This window comes from Panulirus ornatus, chromosome 16 (assembly GCF_036320965.1).
Source record: "Panulirus ornatus isolate Po-2019 chromosome 16, ASM3632096v1, whole genome shotgun sequence".
NCBI lineage: Eukaryota > Metazoa > Arthropoda > Malacostraca > Decapoda > Palinuridae > Panulirus > Panulirus ornatus.
Genome location: NC_092239.1, coordinates 4,712,915 through 4,738,194, shown reverse-complemented (window position 1 = coordinate 4,738,194; position 25,280 = coordinate 4,712,915). Strand labels below are relative to the sequence as shown.

The 25,280-nt window shown below is 42.2% G+C and overlaps 1 long non-coding RNA gene across 1 annotated transcript in view; it reads left to right on the top strand.

Moving 5' to 3' along the window:
* LOC139754069 (uncharacterized) overlaps window positions 1-18,566 on the top strand; it is a 101,646-nt gene extending 83,080 nt beyond the window's left edge. Inside the window, exon 7 of the long non-coding RNA XR_011713827.1 lies at window positions 17,608-18,566. This is a non-coding gene — a long non-coding RNA (uncharacterized lncRNA). The remainder of the gene's footprint in view (window positions 1-17,607) is intronic.
* The last annotated feature ends 6,714 nt before the right edge of the window (window positions 18,567-25,280 follow it).

Here is a 25,280-nt window from a genome sequence, read left to right as displayed (position 1 = left end):
CCCCATCATCAACTACGCCACACAAGCCTCAGGGTCAACTCGACGCTACTCCCGCCCACTCACACAATCCCTCACTTTTTAGTGTCCGTTGTACCGTTACCGTAGTCTCACCTCATGTTTCCTTACCTCATTTACCTATTTTCCTTTTATATATACATAATAGTTCTTTAACATTTGTTTGTCTATTTTCAGTTGCTCACTTATACCAAGTTTACTTGTTCAATCTTCCACCCCTTTTTTTTCATATTTTCTCGTGTTCGCATGCTACCAGAATTCCCTTTAAGATAAACATAATTACATGATGATATTTGATTATTGAATGGATAAAGCTGTGACAATATCTCGTTTCGGTTATGCCGGACTCGGTGGTAAACTCCTGATATTTGATTACACCGCCGACATTTTGTCTGTAAATAATTAACGGTTCTCTAGTGACACACGGCATCAGTATTTATTGACGTCACTCGTGCCACCAAAAGTAGTTCATCCTACAAGCAATTCCAAGACATTATTTGAAACGATAATAGAGTAATATTCGTTTTGCTGGGATTTCCGAAGATCGTTTCGGGTTCGCTAACCACATGAGCACGACGATATGACCCGTGGGTCAAGTCACAGGCCAGGCCACCGGAGCCAAGGGTCGTTTAGTGGTGCTCAAGGTTCGTTCCGTCTTGCTCAAGGGCTTTAGTGGCGAAGTCCAATATATGCGTAGAGTCGTAATGTTAATATTACGAAGTAATGGTTTTGTGTGGCTTCGATCCTTTCATCGCTAATAAGACGAAAGTTGATCAGCTGTGTTTTGTTTAGGTGGGACCCTCTCGCTCAAGAGGTTAAGCCAAGGCCACCAATGAGCCTCTTTGACTTCATGCGTATGAACCGTCAAGGATGCGTGTCAGTAGCTTGAAGCACTGGCATACAAAACGCTTGTCATGCAACCCTCTGAATATTGCGACAACGTTTTAGATCCATCCACCACGAGAGAAGAAAAATGCATTAGAGATACGGGCGTACCAGGAAGCATCTCTTTGGCTTGTGCACTATGCGCACACTTCTGCTTAGTTGGGCCAGATTGGGTAATGACGTTACGAGTCAGCAAATCGGAAGGATCTTTTTAACCGTGATCCCCACGCCATTCAGCGGGAGGAATGTAGTAAATCATACAGTAGCATGTGTAATGGCGCCATCCCGCCAGCTGAAATCCTTCGTTTCCTTGGTGCAGCTGGGCACCAAAACCACATAAGAGCTCATACCGGGTCATATACACTGCTGCGAGGATAGTCCCATTCTATCCACTGTGTATATCAACATTCCCCCTCATATATCCCCTCCCTCATCCCACCCCCCTTTATGCTTATTCGCCGTTTCCCGCATTAGTGAGTTAGCGGACCTGAATTGGGCATGCGGTCCACATAGCCCCCTGAGCCTGACGTTACAACCCTTAGGTATGATGGCCCAGCCTCTGACTTGATCCAGATGGATAAGGTCAAAATCCATCGGGCCATTGAATAACCCGAGGGTCGCACCTTCGTGCTAAATCATGAATTACCAGGCTAAGGTCTAACGGTAAGTTAATTGATCGTCTCGTCTGCTTTTACAAGCTGTATAGACAGGTTTTCCCTATCACTATCAGATCCTCCAAGAAAGGCTTTCAATGTTGTCAGCATCTCTTTACGAATAATACCTTTCTTTCTAATCCCCCGTAGCAGCTGAGTGGATAATCACCCCAGTGTTTGAGGGTTTCTCTTGAGGAGATGGTGGGGCTTCCAGCACACGTGTTGATGTGTGACGTCACCCTTGCGTTACTACGAGTGTACGTAACCACAGGCTAGAAACTTTGTTTCTACTTGGAGTCTCACACCGATGTAATGGGTTAATCACTTGAGCACGGGTGCTACGACCCTTGAGCACGGCGGCACGGTCTTTCCGTATGATGACCTTGGCCTTTGACATGACCCTTAGGGATCAGGTCAAAGTTCAAGGGCATCATTTACACATATCAAGCTAAGCCAGTTCCCATGCAGGAAACGAAAGAAACAGTCATCCTGATTTGTAGAAACACTTCTCTCTACTGCACTACACTGATGAGATAGAGATATTTATATAAAAAAAAAAAGAATGACAACCTAAGGTGATAATTAATTTGTCCGTAATTCTGATAGGGGCACCTTCCTCTGATACGGAAGCATGAAACGCTTGCATTGTCTACCTTGCTGCACAGAGACGCATTGTCCCTGAAGTTCGTTGCGTAGCTGGCCTTATCTTATCTCAACTCTAATTATAAGATGAAGGTTAAGGTTGGGTAACACTTATTTCTCCTCCAGGTGAGCGATAAACGGGTTAGGCAATGATGTTAAGTAATTTTCCCCAAAAGAACACGGCCCCTCACAAACATGTAACCCCTTACTTTAATATTTCATGCAAGACGGTCGGAAATGTCTGTCTTTTGTTCCTTGTATAGCACTGATTTGATCATGAAGCTATAGTCAGTCTACCATAGCGCTGTCCACATAACAAATCTAATTAAGGTCACCGAAAGGATCGCGTTAGAATATAGCTGCATTACTGTATCAGTGAACGCATACAGTGCAAGAATTTCTAGAGTAGACAATTGGGAGGAGAGTATGGGAAGAAAAACACTAGATATTCAATGATTTTATGCAGTAAGTATATTTCTTAAAATCTAAAAAAAATGCAGATACATTACTAAGTTCGCATCATCAATAGTATCTATTTGTCAAAAGAATCAGTAATGTGCAAAAAATGAAATGAAAATCTTGGTATGAAGTGTGAAACATTGGTATAGTACAAGACTTCCCCCACCATGAGTCGCCATTTTCAATGTTTAGGTTAACGGACCGTCCGTCCTCTTTGCTAATGGATAGTTGACTGATGATACTGTCGTGGTCAGAAGCATGAACAGTGAATTCACAGGAGGCGCGTGCGTAGGCATGGTAAGCCCAAGTGTTATAAAATCTTGGTGGATGCATATTGATTATGAGAATGGCCCTGATTTACCATTGAGCTGTCTGTATTCACATTACAAATATTATGTGTAGATTGTCTTATTGTGGTTGTTTTAAGATTGTAAAGGATGCTTTAATAATATATATATATATATATATATATATATATATATATATATATATATATATATATATATATATATATATATATATACTGCAATGAATTGCATACGTTATGTACAAAGTATTTTTTTTTGGTGATGGCACGGTTATGCAGTAGGCATTCCGTATAAAAGGCATTTGCATGTAATGCCAGGGCTGATTTTATCTAGTTTACAATGGCCCTTGAACAGGCTGGTCACTCAAAAGGAAGACGGTTACTTCAGTGGCTAGACCTTCGTACACTAGATTCGTAACGTTATACTTTAGAGGATTATCATCATACTCAAAAAGTTAATTTGATTACGATCCAGATGTCGTGGAATATAAGGCAGTCGAATTGGGTGTTGTTAGTGGGCAAGTCCGTCGCGGTCAAGATGGATAAAAATTTGCTGTAAGCTATACGTCTTCCGAGAGCTAATATTGCAGAAGGAAACGTAGTCGCTTCTGTGAGCCATAAGGAGAATGAAGCGTATCCATTACCTATCATAAAGTCAGCATCAGGTTGAGGCATTTATTGTTTGTCACAACTGCAATTTTGATGGTGGTATCCAAACGTCTGTGTAAGGACCAGGAAGTAACCTCGTAGTCGGATCTGAATGGTTTCATTTTCTTGTTGACTTTTATTGAAGTAAGATGTAAGCATGTTTGGAAAAAAAATGCAGTAGTTTCATAAATGTCTATTAATCTTAAAAAAAAAAAAAACTCCCCGTCAATTGATTGTACATCATGGAAAACCAAATAAGAATGCGTCACGTCAAACGATCATATTTCCAAGGCCAAAGCACAACGGTTAGCATGCGTATGGTGGCGTGACGTTCCTGTCCTCCTATTGGTGAAGGGTGTGGGTCTTCGCTACATGATTGGTTAGATGTGTTACCGTTCCTATGTTCTAACTGGCGGAGCCGAGGGTTGTACACAACTGCCTACGTTCCACGGGGTACACACACACTCGTGTTTACCACACTGGCAGGAGGAGTTGATTCCTATTTTCGTCCAAGGCTATCTGGGTATGTCTGGCGCACAGGAGACGTGTGACTTGGCAGGACAGTAGAAAGTGTATTACCTCATGTTTTATTACTCAATTTTCGTTCACGTAATATAATTGTTAACATGTAATTACTTATTTCGTACAATTTTCTTAAGGGTCCGGTCAAAGTCAAGGTCATCACATCCTTGAATATTCCATTTCAGGTTTCCAGACTCAAGAGTGGCATTCACTACTGACGTTTAGTATTGTATACACCATCAAACGTTGTCATAGCCAGCACCGAAATTATCCAACATTAGTAATGATCTACTCTTTCAGTACCAAGACGGTCCACTTGGGTCTCCATCTTTCCTAGTCTCCAATTTCACATAGCAGGTATCTTCCAGCAATACATTCTTTAGTTATGTATATCTTTAAAATCGGCAGCAGTGACATTCCCCGCTGTATCAGTTTTAAACACCCTGCACCAGCCTCTAAATCCTTAACCCTATAAACACGAAGGTACTAAACCCATGATAGCCTTTATCTTGATCTGACCTAAGGGTTAGGTCATAGGCCTTACGTCCATCCAACCCAGAAGTCGTCCTGAAATTCTCAAGGGTCTTACCATAGTATTGTAATCATCAACTTTAACTCGCCCGAAACGTAAACATCCGACATTATCTTTACGTATAGTACATCGGCATTGATGATAAGTCCATGCGTGAAGAGTGGGTGTGCACAAAGCTCTCTCTCATGTAACCAATAATTCTGAATGAGCCAAAATATCAATCACATTTCCTGACACCAGAAATACGTGACAGGTCAATGAAAGTTCCTTGCTTTTGATATGCCATACAGTTTTGCTAACCATGCTAGCGACCTTTTAGCACTAAGGCCTTTAAGTTAGTATTATAATGTAGATATATTTCATTCGTTATTGACAATGTGCATGTGCAGTGTATAAACATTCGTACCAGTCTTATTTGTGCATTGATAATCTGTTTGGTGGTTATATCTGTGCTATATCAGTTAAAAAACTGTACCTATGTCAGTGCTTAGTAAGCAAGTGTTGTGTATCAAATGACAGCTATAAAGTCTTAAGTGCATATCAAAATATCTGCAGGACTATGTTTACTCACTGGCATTCAAGGACGTACCCAGTGTTGCCATACGGTGTTCCCTGGTCATCTGCCGCCATGCTCCACCTGGGATGTTCATTAATGGACCTCGTAGGGTCGTGGTTGGGTCTAGAATAGGTAAACCTCAAAATCAATGGATAAGTATAGTGGTCTAGCAGAGCTGGAAATTAAGTGTCAATGCATGAAGACATTGTCAGATAGCACGTTAGAAAATAATTTTCGTTGTAAAATACTATTTTTACTCCGATTATTTTTAGAGAAAAATAAGCCACATAAACATAAGACTGCGAATGCTACCACTAAGACTCATTATGCTGGAACAAAACATTTCTATAAACGATTGATTATGGAGAAAATCTCGAAAAGGTTACGAAATGTGGGTGGGCATATCACATTCACAGGCGCGTTGGGGGTGTGGAGGACGGGAAAGACGCTGATTGGTAAGAGAACACTACGGTGAAGCTCATTGGCTCTCAGGGCTGTCCGAAATACCTTGAATCTTTTTAGGTTTCTGAACTAAATGTAAGGGCCACAAAGATTATGTACATGCTGTCGTATGGTGTGTCTGTGTGATTGTCAACATTGCAAACATGGATCTGGCTTTTGAAAGTAAGATGTATTCATAAATGCCGATCTTTGGCGGCTCTCGCGCTACATTTTCAACTCGTAAATGAATATTGTAGTTCGAAAATATCTTAATTGAAACAAGTCTCTGAAATTTGAAAACGGCAGCACATGTGGGTGAATGGTGGTAAGGGTGGATGATTGCCTGTGATTCTTGCCGAAAGAGCGGCTATTTTATGAATGAGTATGATTGGTGGTGCTAAGAAGAGTAAGCAAAATGAAGGTAAGGATGAATAGTTACAGTCTGTCTCGGGTTACCCATCCCACCATCGCAACAAAAACATGTTAATTGAAGACGAAATTATGTCAGTATTCTTAGGCACAGGTAATGCGTTACGTGAAGTGATAATTATCGTTTTTCCGTATTTTTATGATTTCCCTCCATGCTGTTTATACAATGAAAGGTGTATTGTTTTTAGAATTATCTCAACATGGGAATGATTTGATATATTTATTCGTGGTTATTGCTTGATGTTGGCCTTATCCTAGCAGTCGATGGCCTAAACCCCAGATATCCAACCAGTCAGTCAACAGGGATGGGGACGGAAGTGGATGCACATTAGTACGTATATCAAGGGGATAAAGGCTTCCTGCTTTCAATATTTGGCGTGATTAAACAAAATGTCACTGTACTGAAGGCCGAAACTTTCATGACTGAAAGGGATATGACGATGGTTTAACAGAACCAAGATCATTTTCAAGTCTGAATATGTAAGGCAATGAAAGTGCAATGTTTATTTATTAGAAAAATACCCGGATAACTAAAAGAAAACAATGTCTGACCATCTCGGAAGTTCGCGTCTGTCAGTGAAATTCTGTTTAGCTCGAGTTAGCGGATGCGCTTGCCGTACACATTCATTGTAAGCGAAGAAGTGGGGAAAGAGGAAGCGATGAATTGTCATGCAAGGGGAAACCGTGCAGCTATGAGAGAGATTAGAAGGTTTGTGAACGCATGGCAAGTCCAGTAGTATACCTAAGTAGAAAACGAAGAAATAGTGATGGAAATTATTTTCAGGATCAAGAATATGTGTAGAGTGGCTGATAGTCTGTTCTAGAATACTAAGAATGTAAACTTGGGGCTGTGAACCACCACTGTCTGTATATGGGGGTTATAACAACTTAGGTGCATATTTTAGAACCTCATTTTGAGGATATAAAAATGTTATAGCCTCGTCGCTGGAAGTTAGGTGGTCGAATAACGTTTGAAGTTCGTGAGGAAGAGAGAGCACTGTGTAAAAGAGAAGGGTATAGTGCTGATTTGGAATCATCATCGTTTATTGGACAGAACCTGATACAGTATTACATTATTTACATGGTAAGACGGTATATTAGCTCATGCTCAAAGGGTGCATGAGCGTGGTCAAAAGACTATTATCACAATTGTCAGGTATGGGTTCAGATTGTTAAAGTGGTAACAGTTATACAGAATGTACAAGACAATGATGCATCAGCACCAGATCTTCGGCCAAATGACGTCAGACTTTTAGAGATTCAAGGTCTGCTAGGCTTGTTAACAGGCTCGCTGGTGTGGGGGGTAAGACAGGCTCCTCCTTTGAAGCGGTGCCGTGAGTGAAGGTCATAACAGATATGAGAGAAAACATCATTCGACAGGTCTCCGAAAGGAGTAAGCTATTAGCAGAGGTGTCAGCCAGATGTGTAACAGAACAAATTAATATTAAGACTTGAAATGGTGAAATTAATGAAAATGAAAGAAATGTGATTAGAGGGTTAAGGACTCCTTTTTTAGGGGTTCATGCTGCATTTAGGCTTCGCTACAGTCAGTAACAAGGCATGGACGCCTTTGGATTGAAATTGACGATAGTATTCGGATGATGAAATCTCGCCGAATGTGTAACCCGAACAGGCTGAATCCGGTAACACACGCACATACACAGCACAGCAGTTCTTTGATTTCCAAAATGGTCGATTTTATTACATTCCCTGGCCAAAATAGTCAAATGTCTACACCATGAGTATATGACAAATCAAGAAAATTTCAAATCATCCCGTATTCGAAATCATGAAGACAGAGTAGAACAATTAATACAAAATGCCCGAAGCATTTCTCACCCACATTTTGGTACAGGATAAAGATTTTCGTGTCATTTTGTAATGTTTACTTTTTCACCTCCTCTGTTGACCGAGATGCGTGTAACATCCTCTTACACGTAACCTCCAAGCACTTAAGAGCTCACTTGCTTTCAAGGACGGTAGGAACAGAGAGCATCCCAGCGTTGGGCGTTCATTTTCGAAGCTTCCTTTCAGATGTTCAGTTGTGAAACTTGAGCAAACTTAAGAAAAAAGAAACAATGGACCAGAGTTGTGTTAACCTTTCTCACGACCATGAGCGAGCTCGTCAGCCAGCCACCCAGCCCGGTAAGTCGTCCGCCTTGTAGCTAGCTATAACCGCGCAACTCCTAACCCCCCGGCCCCGTCTTTGTATAGATGTGTTTGTTTTTAGTTTCGTGAGCTAAATATCCCTTTAAGGAGTGACCTATATATGGTTTTATTTACCAACATAGTTCTGAAGAGCAATAATGTTTCTGTACGATCGTGTACGTTAAGATACATGTTTGATCGTGCTGAGAGAGAGAGAGAGAGAGAGAGAGAGAGAGAGAGAGAGAGAGAGACTTCCTCCGGTGAGAGCTGGCAACTGCGGACCTTGATGAACTAGTGACCAACTGCTGAAGGCAGGCTGGCTGGGCTGACTCTGACAGCAGTCATACATGTCATCTTTTTTACCTGTCCGTTACAGTACAAGAGCTTGCGCAGACAAAGCCAATCCTCAGTTACTCTGATTGCTGACACTGAGTTACTCCCTCAGAACACCAGAAGGAAACTCAGACAGGGTTCTGTAGAGTAGGAGGGCTGTGACGGCCGCGCTGATTAGGTTGTAAGTACCACACTGACGCCTCTGTGGTTATCAGGTCTTGCATTTGGAGAGAGAACTATCTTGATAGTTTCAAATAGATTCATTTTCCTAAAATGCTGTCATTTTGTACACTAGCTTTACGGTTAACGCTCGGCACTACTTGATTCCTACTTATCCAATCTTCCTCCTTGGCTAAAATGTCACGATGACTCAAACCGGCGGGGAAAACAATAGGCATTATGCATTTTAATGACTGCACGTGCGTGCGAAGGGGGCCCCCTACACAGGGGTTCTTACAAACGAACATTTGGTCGGCGGTACCCGGCATATGGGTGAACGCCAACGGGCTACGAAGGTTGAGCATGAGGCAACTATTGAGGTGAACGACAGATGGATAACAAAGGGGCCCCTGCACAGGTGAACGGCAAGAGGCCCCCCTCACAGGTGAAGGCCGTGTGGGAGTCATGTACGGGTGAGAGTCAGGGGGAGAGGGGCAGATAGAGGTTAGCCTGTAGGTCAGGTAAACACCCATATCTGCATGCGGAAGTCTGCCGCTGGTGACAGGGCGAGTGTGGGTGCCGGGTTCTTCTTTGTGTTATGTATCGCTCCGTGTAGGTTTTGTGAATCTTTTTATGTTTATGCTGGCGTGTTATGTACTTGTTGCTGCACAGCGTATTTGTAGGTCTTGTAATTGTTTTTAGTGCATGTTTTGTTTCTTTTTTGTGTGGATTCATGTGTGCGCGCGCACGTGTGTGTGTGTTTGACATAAAGACAGTGGCATTTGTTTTCATAGGAATCGTAGACCGTTTATACGTTCATTTACTTTTTGATATTACTCTTGACACCATCGTAAATACCTCAGGCTTCCAGACGTTAAACTGATTGATATTTATGGTAAGATTTTATTACATCATATGCAGAAAAGAAATCTGTAAAAGTCATAAAGCAAGATAATATAACGTGAGAGGACGTATGCCTGTTTAAAGGTCATAGGTCAAGGTCCCGATGACAGGGATGCCTCTGGTTTACCTCTGGTCATTAACAAGAAATTGTGAACTTGAGATTAGAATTATGACTTGCGAGATACGACCATGTGATTGGCGCGACGCGGTACTGGTCTGAGAGGATGGCACAGTACGTACGGCGGCGTTGTAGGGGGCGCCGTAAAAAGGATCCTGGGGCAGGACGGTTAAGTGAGGATGATGATGATGATAATACCTTTACACTCGGTACAACTAAAGATCCAAACTTTATTTATGTGCATAGTTACGGTTCTTCCTTATTCTGTTAATCCACGTCTTGCAATTAATCAAGCCCACACGTTCTATATATCAGAATAGGTTTGAAAATCTCATTTGTAGAGGGCACTGAGATACTGTAGGGGGACATGATATTCCAGTATGTCAGTTAAGATAACACGCTGTTTTCACGGGGGTTATTCGTATTAACCACCTTGTCTTTCGTGAGGGTGTGACGAATGCCTTGCCTTATTGCAAGTAATGATATGTGCCGGTGTCCCCGGCAAATTTATTGTACTGCACCCTATGCTCATCCAGTGAGCGGTAGCGCTAAAGGATTACAGAGGGTAACGTACTCGCTGATTTCACGCGAAGAAAAGCCTCAAAATTTCAGATAGTTGATGATCACCCTAGCCCTTCCTAACACATCCTAATCACACACATCACGTTTGGTTTGGCTGCTGCCAACGAGAGGGAGGGCTTGGCTAGTAACAGGACCGGCTCCTTGCTCGGACCCTCTGCTCTTTAAGGCATATTCCTTACCCAGTCCCTGTTGTAAGAGCAACTTTGAAGGTAGCGGGGCTGCTGAAAGAAGCCATCTTACATCATCCCTTTCGGGATTGCAGGTGTCTCTGTCTTGTATATTCTAAGAAATCGGGCTAGCCTTATCATTTCCCAAAATGGACCATACACCTTCTCATTCTCTACTTCTCATCATCACATTCTTTATCAAACCATTCCTTTCTCTTTCTCACTGTGATGCTTGCAAAGTACGGTCGATTTCTCACCGTGCGTCAGGGTGAGCGAAGAATCTCCGGAGCCCCGCTTATCTCTGCTGCCATGGAGAGATATGCTTCAAGCAGGAACAGCACCTGCCCCTCCCAAGACCCCTTTCGTGGTTTTTGCACCAACCTTTCGTCTGCTGAACACAAATCTCTTATAGTGTCTCACTTCTTCGAGCGACCCAAGTGTCTCATGATGTTTTCATTAGTGACTGTCGATCTCCAACGACATCTTATATTCAGGAACCATAATCTCTGGTTATTCTTACATTCAACACAGTTGTTGCACGCGTCATGGATCTTAAACCTCCAGCCTTTGACGTCATCTGGCCTCAGATGCGTCTTCCATTTACCATTACTTTTCCGCTTCATCTACCGCTATCCTTACCCAAGAAACTTGAAACATTCTTCGACTATTTCAGTTCCTATGACGAGGCTGTGATATCATGTCATCCTCAAGCTCAGCTCCTCTAAGAGACTCGAACCTATACACCTTGCTATCCTCAAGCTGAGGCCCCTCTACTTAGTAGACTCCAACATACACCACAGGAAAAGGCTGATTCCTCCAGCACACATTGCCGGCAGGGAGAGTTAAAAGTCTCACGTTTACATTTTTAACGATGTGAAGCATATCATCAACCACACTGCTTACGTTTCAGACCCTCACGACCTCTCTCTCAACAAGGGGTCTGTTTTTCCCTCTGTAATCCTTCGTTACAAGCAGAGCAACGCAGTTTGAGTTTATGTATCAGTAACGCTAATGTGAACGTCTTTTGTCTCATTGCACCTCTTCCTCCGACTGCCTCATCTATAGAGGCCACATTAGGCACTTTACTCTCGCCACTTGGGATAACTATGACCAAGTTCTCTTTCATTTTCCATGGCATGATTACCGCCTCTCTTGAGGCGATGCTTCTATCTCTGCCGAGCGCGTGGGAGGTGTTGATGTTACTGGAATAAAAACATGTATCCTCTCTTTTAGATCCTCTCCCTCCGGTTTCAACCATTTATGTCTTGAAATCATTCAGGCTTGAGCTCTAGCCTGGCCGATAGAACCTAGAAAAAGGAGAACATTGTTTTTTTTTTTTTTTTTTACGTGCACACAACTTTCACCTCCGCCAGAAATCACTGCGTGTCACCCGCTGAAGAGAGTTGCTCCTGCGCTTAAAGGAAGTGTCATTATCTCTTCTCTTTGCGGTGACAAGTCTTCTTTCTGGTCTTCCTGTCTTTGCGCATTTCAATCTAAGTCGTTTGTGACGGGGATTTTTCTGCAGGCAAAGCTACCTCTTTTTATCTTCTTCTAGATCTTGTTATATGAATATGATTAGCTGTCTTACTTCCTGAAGAAGAATCCAGAAATGTTGCAGCTGTTTCATGAAATAATCCACAAGCCTGTGCTAGTTTAGTAATAATAACACCCTGTGGCCTTTCTTCGCCTGTTTCTGGCGCTGTCTTGCTTACGTGGGAAATGGAGATCGAGTATGAAAGAAAAGAAATATTGATAACCCGGTAACGTCTACAGTCTCGTCTCGTCTCCACCCCCCTTCTGTCCTCCATCTAAGAAGGGAATACTAAAGCTCACAACTAAGGGCCAGCGGCTCTGACCGGTAAATCCTCACGCCAAAAGATTGTTAATAACTCCTTATTCACAGTTCGTGCGTCAGCGATCTTAATGTTATTCTGCTCCCTTTGTGTGTGTGTGTGTGTGTGTGCGCGCGATTATGATCTGCAGAGGAAGGCTGTTTGTCTGATTCATCAGGACTCGGCTGGAGAATCCAGGATCTCGTGAGCTATGGGCAACTTTTATTCTTGTCTCGTGGATGTTTGGGTCGACTGAGCCCTCACTGCTTGTAACTAAGGCACACATACCTTAAACTGGTGAGGCGGGGGGGTGGGGGGGTTGGCATAATCGACAGAGACTGATAAATTCCCTTGGATGACGCTTCCAGGACACGCCAGAAAACAGGGCCGCCGTAATGCAAGGTCCCGTCCTGGCAGACCTGACGAATTTAACAACGGCCACAAAGGACACTGTGAATTCAGCCTACCTATAGGCAGTTTTAAGTTATACATGACAGGGCGTGGGTATGTGCAAATCATCATGAATGGCCGTATGGACAGAGCTTTTGTGAAAAATGGGTTGAGCAACAATGTTTTACCCTATTCCTCGGAGCGTAAACAGACTTCGGTAACGACGAACTTACTCGCTAATCTCCAAAATCGCAAGTAGCTAAACTTTTTTTTTTTTCTTTACAATAAAACCATGTCCTTCAGTTCTTGTTCCAGACAATGCCCTCAACTTGTTCCCCTTGACCCCTCGCCCTTTAGGATTCTCATCGGGAAAACGTTCTTTTAAGGTTTAAGAATTGTGTTAGATGAGTTTTCTGTTATACCTTGATAAGGATTCTTCTCAGTCTTTTACCTTTCTCCTGTCTTTAGCGGTATCCTACGGGGTCGCTCTTATGATAAAACGGGTCCTGTGATGTCCTTCGGCATCCAGTGGTGGCCTCCCTGATTTGCTGACGGTGTGGTACATGCGTGTGAAAACAGGGAGGACCCGGATTTCGAGTCATGTCTAGGCTTGATGATCCAAGAGGTAACTGAGCTTCATAAACCAAGAGGTAACTAAGCTTCATAGACCAAGAGGTAAATCACTTGTATGTAACTACACATCAGGAATTATATCTCTAATGTAGGAAGTTAACTTCTTGAGGACGACGGTATGACGCTTAGGCATGATTGTCTGGCCTTTGGATTTGAATCATTCTTGGTATGGCTAAAGGCCAAGTTCGGTGACCCAGTGATTGTGTTTACGTCTTAGGCTGGCGTACTCAGAGGATCGTATCACCTTGTTTTAGGGGTCGCTCCTTGGTGTTCAGGGATCTTACTGCCGCGATGTGTATAATAATTACGGTACGGTTTGTTTCTTTGTAGCCAGTGTTGCCACGATGGCCCGATGTCGTCCGGGAACCCAACTCCTCTTTATCTCGTACGAGATTTAATCACCTCGTGTACTCTGAGGGGGTTAAAACTAGGCCAATGTACAAAGGAGGTTAAGGCACTGCACACAAGGGGTAAGGTCGCTGTGCTTAAGGTGTTGTTGATTCATCGTACTCAAGGTAGTGACGACATTTTTCTCTTGGAATTTTGATACCGTGCCAAAGTACCGTATAGCGAGTTTGGACATAGCACTGACAGGGTTCAGCAGACGTACTCAAGAAATTAACGCATTTGATCCTCGGATTTGGACCATGGAACAGAAGATGGTTTGACCTTTGAGCTAAAACAAAGGGCTCTATCGTCAACCAATCAGGTGTCCAGTTGGTTGGTTACCTCGGCTTTAGGCCTATCGATTGTCAGGCTCACTAGGCCGACAGAGTTATTTCGTAACCGTCAAGCGAAATAACGAGAACACCTCCTTCTGTTTCTAAAGATGCTTGGAAGGCCATACACGCTTTCTCTGCATTATATCACCCTGGCAGCAGGGATCCAGACGGTTCCCATCAGAATATATATCAACATCAACGAAAACTGTTGCTGGTTTCTTTATGTTTATATGCTGATACCAGCAATGGAAGCCCTTTGCTGCTGCCAGTATTCTGGTAAACGAATATATATATATATATATATATATATATATATATATATATATATATATATATATATTTATAGAATACAATCTTGTGTATAACATGTAGATAAAACCCCAGAAATGAAAATGTAGCTGCAAGCTCTTTCGTTTATCATATCGAAAGGGAAACATAAGCACATTTATTATATGTAAGTGATGTAATGAAGAAAGTTTATGTTAAGTAAATCTTTGAATGAAAGAATCTTTCGATAGTTTTTGCCTAGAGCCTACGTTGGATGAGACTGTATCCGTCATTTATATCCGATAAGGTAGTCTTTGTCTTGACCGCGATGGTACGTTCCTTAGGTATGATGGCCTGGCCTTTGAGGTACGTGTCTTCGTACTGAAATGATTTGTATGTCTCACGGCTGAGAGCACTGTCAACACCGGCGTTTGCATTGTATAAAGACAGCAACGATACACAAATTGATGCTGGTGCTGCCTACGTGTTCCGTGTGTGTGTTGCCTGGAAGAAACTAAGCCCAACGTACCACAGCCCGGGGTGATGTCAAGCGTAGCATGAACTGCAGCCCGAGGCGATGTTAAGCGTAGCATGAATGAACCTAAGTGTTCCTGGGGCTATGGCATCGTTGGACGCTTGGACCATGCTAAGCCTAGCATGAATGAACCCGGCGCTGTGGCTTACGGACGCACGAACTATGCTAAGCTTAGCTTAATTGACCCAGGGGCTATAACCTCAGCGGTCGGTCGAACCATGCCAAGCCTATCGTAGAGGACCCGTGGGATATGGTCTGAACGCACACTTAGGGAGTAAGTTTTTCAACCCGCTGTAAGCGTACTCGTAGAGGCATGCCATGGGTTCTCTTAAGGTACGCAAGAGCCCAACTGGTACCCAGCAGCCGAAGGTTGACAACCCCAGATTTTATCCCCAGTAACCTCATCATGTCCTTGCAGGGCGAACTGCCTCTGTTACCAACTTTGTTGCCGAAGTGAAGGTATTCGATATGGCTCCTGGAGCCTTGAGAAGCGACAGTTGGAGAAAGTTTGGTGTGTGCGTGAAACACTTCATTGCTCGAAGAACGAAATACAGGTTTGCCTTCCTGATCTGTTAAGAGGCTGACCTTTAAACTCCTTAAAGACGGATAGATAGAGGGATTGATCAATAGACAGAAAGACAGACGAACTGATATATGCAGACTGACAGTAAGAAAGAGAATTTTGTAGGTTTGATGCAGAAAGCTACCATTTACGCTATTTATAAAAGTTATCCCCTTACTCAATTTAAAGATAAAACATTACATCCAGCACTGTTCATTGACCATGACTAGAGAAATTGGACGGTATATCTTGCGTAGTTAATGTTTACATCAACACAGCTGGTCCGGGCACGTGAGGAAGACTGCTGCAAGTTATGCGCAGGTTGACAATAGTGATGGCCCTCGCACCAGCTGTGGGGAAACATACCTTGGCTTGCTTACCTCATTTTTTCCTCTCGGTTTCTCTGTACTTGTCTCAAGAGACTGTCTTTGCACTGTTATCGGATTAGATGTACGGCAAGTTAGCCATTACCCCCAAGAGAGTCGACATTTTTATGCCTTCGCTGATATCTTTAAAGTAAGAGATGATAAGAACACATTTATTGTAAAAAAGGAAACCTCGAGTACTTTTTATCGTTTAGGCAGTAGGCTCTTCACAATCAACCTTTTAGTGGCATATATATATATATATATATATATATATATATATAGAGAGAGAGAGAGAGAGAGAGAGAGAGAGAGATTGATATATATACTCGGTTTAGAAAGTAGCACTGTTGCACCTAAATTGATTCGAAAGGTCTTTCGTATGTCGTATTACTTGCTACTTACACTCTTCTTCACAACTTTGGAATGCTGACGCTTTGTCTCTGAACCTCTTGATTTAGGAATCATGGAATGAATAATCACAGGTTGCAAACTGAGGCAAGTTGATATTTTAAAATAGTTCGGTCTGAACTTACTGTTCATCTCGTATAGCATTTTCGTTGATAACCATAAGACAGACGAGCTCGGCCATGTAAGCTCAGATGTCAACATTCAAAGGATGTTCGAGTCAATGAGCCAAGTGACGGGCGTATGCTTATGGACTGACTCATACATCCACCCTACGCCAAGTGAAATACTGTCACCCTCTAAGAAAAACACTTGACGGACGGTGTTGCAAACATGGCTCTACCGACTCTATTTATAATACCGTCTCTAGGTCAACATCGTGATTTAAAGAGGCCTTAACAAAAATCCATTGGCACTGTGAATAATGTTAAAGTAGATAGTGATGTATGGTAATTATGTTAAGAACTAGAAGTTCTCTCTGTGACAGACAGCCATAGCACAAAATTTCGCAGAAATCTCAGGAAATACCTCGCCAGGCGTACGAGCTGCGGCAGTGTAGTCTCCCCATGGCGGCCGCACGATCAATATTTACTTTCCCTCTCAGCCCCGCCGCCCTCCTGACACAGTATTATAATAGCACTGCGCTTGCCGCACCTCCCTCCCACCGCCTGTCTGTATTGGTAAGGTAGTAGTGGCACCTTAGCTTCGCTACCAGTATCACGGATATTATTAGATGTTGGGCTGTTGACACTGATGTACTTTGATGTAGTTATTATGTTTTTCGTTTAAGAATGATTGGCTATTTGGGCTTTGATCAAGTGCCACGGTCATTAAGGCCGTCAACGATTATTACGACCATTAAAATGATCGTGAACACATTAGGAGTTCAAGATGATTTTCGCGTATTCATGGGGTCCCCTATTAGTTTGGTTATTTGGGCTTATGGATACCGACTGTCGTGGTCATTATGGTTGTTGATATGTTTATAACCAGCAACCGAAGTATTTTGAACATCTCATTATGTAAATACATGGTTCTCGATTTAGATTACAATGGAAAAGTTATGACGACAACATTTACTGTAGGCAGTGATTCTGAACGCTCGTCTGTAGTATAATGCAACTAACTTTATACTAAAGAATCACTTAATACTTATTTTGATGCACAAAAAAAGGCCTGGGGAGGGGGGGGGGGAAGCATCTTGATCTACTGGACAAAAAGATATCAGTAAACATGACAGGTGAAGGTCGCTTGATATCAGAGCAATATTGACAATGTTATCATGACCAGAGAAGCGGATTTGGATATGATATACTATTGTGAGAAACTAGGTTAGATCTAAGAATGAGAAAATTGTTCCATGACTGTGCGTATATATTTTTTTCTTCCACCAGACAGACGTCTTGAGCACTGTATAAACTTCTAGCAATCTGTCCAGTACAAAAATCGTCAGTGGAGGGAGCAACTGTTCCACATTAGTCGATCAATAATGCCACGCCCTGCCATACTGCACATGCTCCATCGAGAATCCTAAACTAGGTTACTCCTGGTTTGGCATCGATGCAGGGACTGGAAAATTACGTTTGTCATAAATAGCTAAAACTGGCATCGATTTTTGCGGAGCCCTTCCAGAAAAGGGCAGAATGCGAAGGTCTGGAGGTATTTCTTCTAAATATGGTGACGATAAGCGAGGCTGTGACATAACCTGTCGTGTTGTCTGCCTGCATGATCCATATATTTCTCTGAACCTCATCCTTTTTTCATCGTATTGAATCAAGATGCCGGCTACTGTGAAACGAAAATACACCTTCCTGTAGGAGTGTGGGGCTTTGAGACCAACAATCCACGTCGTAATCACAGGCTGCAACAGCATTACCAAACTAGGTCATAGGTTGGAGGCGAGTGTTGCGAGGTGCCTGTGTAGATGAGGAAGCGACAGCGAAAGATTATCTACCGCAACGTCCTTTCTGTTTAAATGAGGAGGTGAAAGAGGTAGATGATAATTTAACTCGACACCTATCCTGTGCTGAAGGAGGAAGATGGGGCTGTAGATATTCTATCTCTGCGGCAACATAGAATATATACAAGTAACGTCTCACGTGGGTCAGCATGAGTGGAGCGTGCAGCGTCACTGTGGTGTGTTGCGTACTGACCAATCACAGGGCGCGCGTGGTACTCCTCCACCAATGGAGTACCGGATTCCGACTACCCTACCTTGATACATGCCGCTCCCAGGAGTGAAACGCCATTGCATTGGCTATATTGGTAGGGTTGCGAAATCACAATAATGTTTCCTGAACTAGCACATTCTTCATTAGGGGCTTTCCCATGTAAGACTATGGTGTAGAGCCATCCAGAGACATATATATATATATATATATATATATATATATATATATATATATATATATATATATATATATATATATATATATTGTATATATATTGGAAAGATTGACCAAGAGGATATATGTGTCGGAGGTGGAGGGAACGAGGAGAAGAGGGAGACCAAATTGGAGGTGGAAAGATGGAGTGAAAAAGATTTTGTGTGATCGGGGCCTGAACATGCAGGAGGGTGAAAGGAGGGCAAGGAATAGAGTGAATTGGAGCGATGTGGTATACAGGGGTTGACGTGCTGTCAGTGGATTGAATCAAGGCATGTGAAGCGTCTGGGGTAAACCATGGAAAGCTGTGTAGGTATGTATATTTGCGTGTGTGGACGTGTGTATGTACATGTGTATGGGGGGGGGGGGCATTTCTTTCGTCTGTTTCCTTGCGCTACCTCGCAAACGCGGGAGACAGCGACAAAGTAAAAAAAAAAAAAAAAAAAAAAGAAAAAAAAATATATTGGAAAGGATCACAATTTTGCGCGTGATCAAGATATTCCTGTGAGTCCACGGGGAAAATGAAACACGATAAGTTCCCAAGTGCACTTTCGTGTAATAGTCACATCATCAGGGGAGACACAAGAGAGAAATATTTCTCTCGTGTCTCCCCTGATGATGTGATTATTACACGAAAGTGCACTTAGGAACTTATCGTGTTTCATTTTCCCCGTGGACTCATATATATATATATATATATATATATATATATATATATATATATATATATATATATATATATTTTTTTTTTTTTTTTTTTCATACTATTCGCCATTTCCCGCGATAGCGAGGTAGCGTTAAGAACAGAGGACTGGGCCTTTGAGGGAATATCCTCACCTGGCCCCCTTCTCTGTTCCTTCTTTTGGAAAATTAAAAAAAAAAAAAAACGAGAGGGGAGGATTTCCAGCCCCCGCTCCTTTTAGTCGCCTTCTACGACACGCAGGGAATACGTGGGAAGTATTCTTTCTCCCCTATCCCCAGGGATATATATATATATATATATATATATATATATATATATATATATATATATATATATATATATATATATAATACTTTACGAAGATTTATCCATTATGTGCATATTTTCCTCTGAGGAATTAGCTGTAAACATGACCTGTCACTATTCTTTTGCTAACCTGCTTGCTGATCCTTGACACTAATGTTTTCTATTTAAGAACAGCGCTTGACGCGTGTTGAGATAGCTGCTGGGTGTCGCCAGTTATTAGATAATTTTATGCTTGAAGTGAGGTTATGGGGGAGACTCCTCCTTACCGCGTTCGTAATGCTACAGTAATTAAGGATGTCATACGTCATGTACCTAAATTTAATTGCCTCCAAAAAAGTCCTCCTTTAGGACCAAGTAATCTGCTATACTTGGGGTCTCTTACAGTACAATTAAATCTGAATCTGACCAAAATATGAAGTTACTTACCTGAAGGAGTAACGTCCGAGTAAACGAACTTTCTCTAAAGAAAGTGAATCTCCAACAGTTACATGACGTCAGCAAGTGTAGCGCCACCTGCCGCAGTCCAGACAAAACAACAACAGTGATCACATTCTAGAAACCTGCAACTCTGCAGTATGTTTACACGAGCAGGCTGTGCATGATGACCCATTTTTTAAGACCTGAATTAGGTTATAATGTTTACGTTCTACTAACGTTTGTAAAACACCATGATTAAATATTTGTGTAAATGCATATGTTTTATTTTTTATTTTTAATCTTTTTTTTGTGTGTGTAAGCTTACTGGGGTTTATAATTATGGTATGAATTCATTGGTGAATATGGAAAAGAAAATGGAAACTTCGCGTGTGGCGCGCCACGCAACATTATGGCGTCCCCTAAAATCAGCCAAGGATTGCTCGAACAGTCGCCCACTGTTAGTTTTCAACATTTGTTGTTGTTGTTGTTGTTGGATCAGTAGTTCTCTGTCGTTCATAAGATACAACTACATTCTGTTCTTTCCCGATCTTTGAATTCAATCCTAATCTTTTTGAGCGAAGGTACAAGCTCTGGGTAAAATGGCCCGGCCATCATAACGAAATGCCGTATTTTTATCGTGCTCACTGACTATATTTTCAGACGATATGAATGCGACGACTGCAACGGGTGGGTAGGCTGAAATACATGAATAGAAATAAACTCCCACAACAAAACATATATTTCAGAGATGGTAGCGCGTGCACTAAAACATATATCCTAATATGTCGCTGTCCATCACTACACTTTTAAGGCTTCCTGGGGTGGGTAAGTATGTCACAAGACTAATATGTAGAATTTTTTTTTCTGAGGGATTATGTATTTTCTTTCGTAACGTGAGGTGTATTTACCAAACTTTTTGACTGAATATACTAATGCTTCGTGGCTCACTAACGTTTCCGTGGTATTTTCCAGTCCTGCTTAAGTGTAAATGTGAGATAACTGAGTTTTTTTTACACCGTGGATAATATTTTAGTCGTTTTTATATTTCGTTCCCTTCAGAAACTATAAATTAAATATAATGTACTCGGGAAAGCATAATAACATTCTAACTTCTAATTGACTTATCAAATTAAAACAATGAATATCCCCCTTGGTTATAATTCATAGTTGTTATTTTGACAACATAAGGGCACGGGTAGGTTAAATGATATTTTACCTAGTTTATTTATTTATTTTTTATTTATTTTTATTTTTTATTCTTATTTTATTTATTTATTTATTTTTTTTTTTTTGCATCCGCTTTTTTTGCTGGATGTATCTTCTTTGTTTAAGGAAAGTGTTGGGTTAAGATAGTCGCACCAATCAGTCTCACCTAATCTCCAACTGGGAGGCTTCCCAAACTAGCCTAGTCTATCTAGCTGTAACTCAGAGGTAGCGGAAGGGGTAATAATGTCGAAGATAGACTTATGGCAAGATAACGGTTGACCTAGCAATGCCGACTAGTCGGCAAAATAACCAATACGTATTTATCTAGAAAAGGATGATATATATTTACTTATTTTTTCTATATGTTTATATAGCATTCAAATATGTATTAACTTTTATACATAATTAGTGTGCCAATGTTTTTAATTTCAGACAGCTCAGGTTGAAATTTATTGATGATTATAGTCTTTTAACATCCAAAAGAGTCATTGATATTACTCTTTTGATAACATATATAATTTGTATCAGTTTTCTAAAGAGCATATACAAAACACACTCACACACACGAGCCTTCATAGTGCAATGGTTAGCGCTGCGACCTGTCAGAGCATGGGTTCGAGTCTCGGTGAAGGAAGCCGTTCCACAAACATCCCGTTGACCACGACTGCACGACCTTTGAACACGACTGCACGACCCTTGAGCACGAGTGCACGACCTTTGTGCACAAGCCTTGAGGCACGATGTTATGACCCTTGTGTGTGATATCCTAGCCTTTGACCTGACCCATAAGAGCAGTACTGTAGTACTCAGGGGTCATACATTCGTGCTCAAGGGTCGTACCGTCGGGCTCAAGGGGGTCACTACAGTTCTTTGAAGTGAGGCGTCACGCCATACACGTAGGACGAGACAAGACAGGATGTTAGGCAAGAACGGTTTCAGGGAGGATGTGAAGAAGCATTTCCCTCGACCACACGGTAAGGTAATAGAACCGTGGAAGTTTGAGCCATGATCCAGTAATTACGGTTGATAATTATAATGATAAGGAAACACACATACGTGCACTTATATAATCCGCCTGTTTACCAAATGGCGTCCAAGCTTCGTCTCCTCGATATATATCAACCAACTTATATTTCTCTCTTGTGTCTCCCCTGATGATGTGATTATTACACGAGATTGCACTTGGGAACTTATCGTGTTTCATTTTCCCCGTGGACTCATAGAAACTATATATATATATATATATATATATATATATATATATATATATATATATATATATATATATATATATATTGGTGGTAGAGATGCAAGCACAGTGATCATCACCAGACACTGAGCATGTACACATGCCACTGTAGCAGCCCTCCACAGTGACCAACACCGCGGTATCTACCGCCACCACCGCTCGCCGACACAGGGGCCGACCTAACGTGCTGTAGATAACTACTACCTCTTGGCCGTATCGCCTCCTGGCACAACAAGGCGATCTTATCGTCGCATTACGAAGCAGAAAAAAATAGCTTGTTGGTGGCGTGTCTTAATGTGTGTGCGTGTGTCTGTGTGTGCTTGTGTGTCAGGGTGACGCTGCTGGTGAGTGCGTGAGGCAGATAGTGGCGAGTCTGTGCTGACCAGTTGATAAGCCGTAGTCACGAGGTTTGGCCCCTCCAATACTGGGGTCCGTTATTAGCGGTCAGACATTGCTCTCGTAGCACGGTAGCTTAAGGGTGTCTCGGGAATGTATATCGGGGGGTAGTGGTGGGTTTACGGGGCTGTGAGTGAGGTTGTATGGCTGGGAGAGTGGTATATATCTTGGAGGGTGTCGGTGTATGTCTGGGAGTTTAGTGAGTGTATCTGGAAGAGTGTGGTTGTATATCTGGGAGTGTAGAGGAGTATATTTGAGAGCGTAAGTATCGTTAGGCCTGCGAGTTGTAAGTTTATCTGGGAGTGTATATCTAGGCGTGTGAAGGGGCTTAAGTATGTCCAGCTGTGTGGATGTGTAGATATATATATCTATACATAGGAGGAATGTTTAGGAGTGTTAGTAAGACTGGGAGAGTATGTCTGAGAGTGTAAGGGATGTGGATGTCAGGGGTTGTGGTGGGGTGTATTCCTAGGAGTTTGGTGGGCTGTGAATATGACCAGTAGTATGGGGGAGCGTAAGTTTGTACGGGAGGGTTTGAAAATACACACGGGAATATACGCTTGGCAGTATCGAGGTGTTAGTACGTGTGGGAGCATTGTGGAGGTGTAAGTATGTCTTGGACCCTTAGCTTGAGGAAATATGAGTAGGATATGAGAATGTCACCCTTAAGGGTGTGAAGGATATCTAAAGACAGTGTGTGGTTTTCCTTGACGAGGTGAGTGAGTCATCTGGAGTTATGGCAAGTGTGTTCACGTGTGGAGTCAAGAAGCGCTGACTTCATGCTGATGTCACACTTGACGAGAGTGCCTTCTTCCGCTGGGGGTCACGCTATCATCACTCTTATCTCTTATTATCTCACCAAGTAAGCCTTCACCGCCGGCCAACGCCGCTGCGTCTTTTGTGCTAGAGTGACTTGTTTTGGCTTTACTCTTCGAGGAATATTTTACTTTTTAGACTGATGATTCGAACTTAGCGTTGACGGCCTTAGCGACCCTGGTAGCTGATAGGCCTAAAAAGCTCAGATCAACTAAACTTAGGTCCTTGAAAGGCCAGGGTGACATCAAGGTCATAATGTACAGTGTCTCGTAATTATCTGAAATTCGTTGTATTTCACTCCCCAGGATATCATTTTTATGTTAGGTGAGACGGCATGGGCAACTAAGGGCCTAAACAAGGCTATTTCATGAATGTATATATGTATATATATATATATATATATATATATATATATATATATATATATATATTCCTATGAGTCCACGGGGAAAATGAAACACGATAAGTTCTCAAGTGCACTTTCGTGTAATAATCACATCATCAGGGGAAACACAAGAAATATAAGTCAGTTGATATACATCGAAGAGACGAAGCTAGGACGCCATTTGGTAAACCTATTTTATCGACCAATACCTTGGTGCGGATGAACAGCTGGGTTGAGTGTGGACCGACCGCCAGAAATACGTCAAGCCGTGTTCATTAAATTTCTTCAGATGAAAAGTAGAAACAGTTATTATTATCACGGTGAAACACGAGAGGTTCAAGGTGTGTCATGGTTCTCGCATGACCTTAATCAAATACCAGGGCTTAGGTTGTCCTGCAAGACGGGACTGTCGCTGGAGATTGGTGGTGGCCAGGGTGTTTCTACGTATAGCGTCAGCAACACTCCACCTGAGAGGGCTGTTGCAACGCTTTTTGTGCAAGCGACACGCCTGCGGTGCGGTGTTGTGCTCTCGAGCGACAGCAACATATTTTGTGGATTTCGAAATCAGTTTCTTCCCCAACACACACGAGCGCGTGATCAGTGTTTTCCTGTTAAAGCTCATTAAGTCTTGGGAGCATTTGTGGATGCTGATGCGTGTAGTGTCAACAACACCTGTGGCTGCTACAACATCGGTTGTTCCCGGCAAAATTATTAAGGAAATTACCATATACGTCCCTTGGTCGTTTTTCATACATGTTTTACTAACCATGTGAAGATGACGTTTCGTTTGACGTTCGTGCAGTCGTGACGGACGTACATTATATATAAAGGTTACGTTATAGGATGCACGTTTTACACGTGGACTGAGGTAGCCTTAGTTAATGCTTCGCAGAGCCACGGTTCGAACTGGTGCTTCGTCGAATTTATAGTGCTTCAGTGAGCCGAAAGTCGACTCGCGCCACTTTGTTCTGGCTTTTGTTGAACTGTTGGATCTCCTTTGATGTGTGAACTTTCGTATTTTTCTGCTTTCGTTAACATTATTATTATCATTATCTTATTATTATTATCTCAACTAAGGTTACTTCTGCCAACGACTTACTGTTTTTTTTTTATGTGAACTGTAAAGTCACAGCTTCTTCCATGGTCTAGGGTTACTCCCCCCGCTCCCCCTTCCCCCCCAGGTTATCATCTGGTCAGCGGATGGT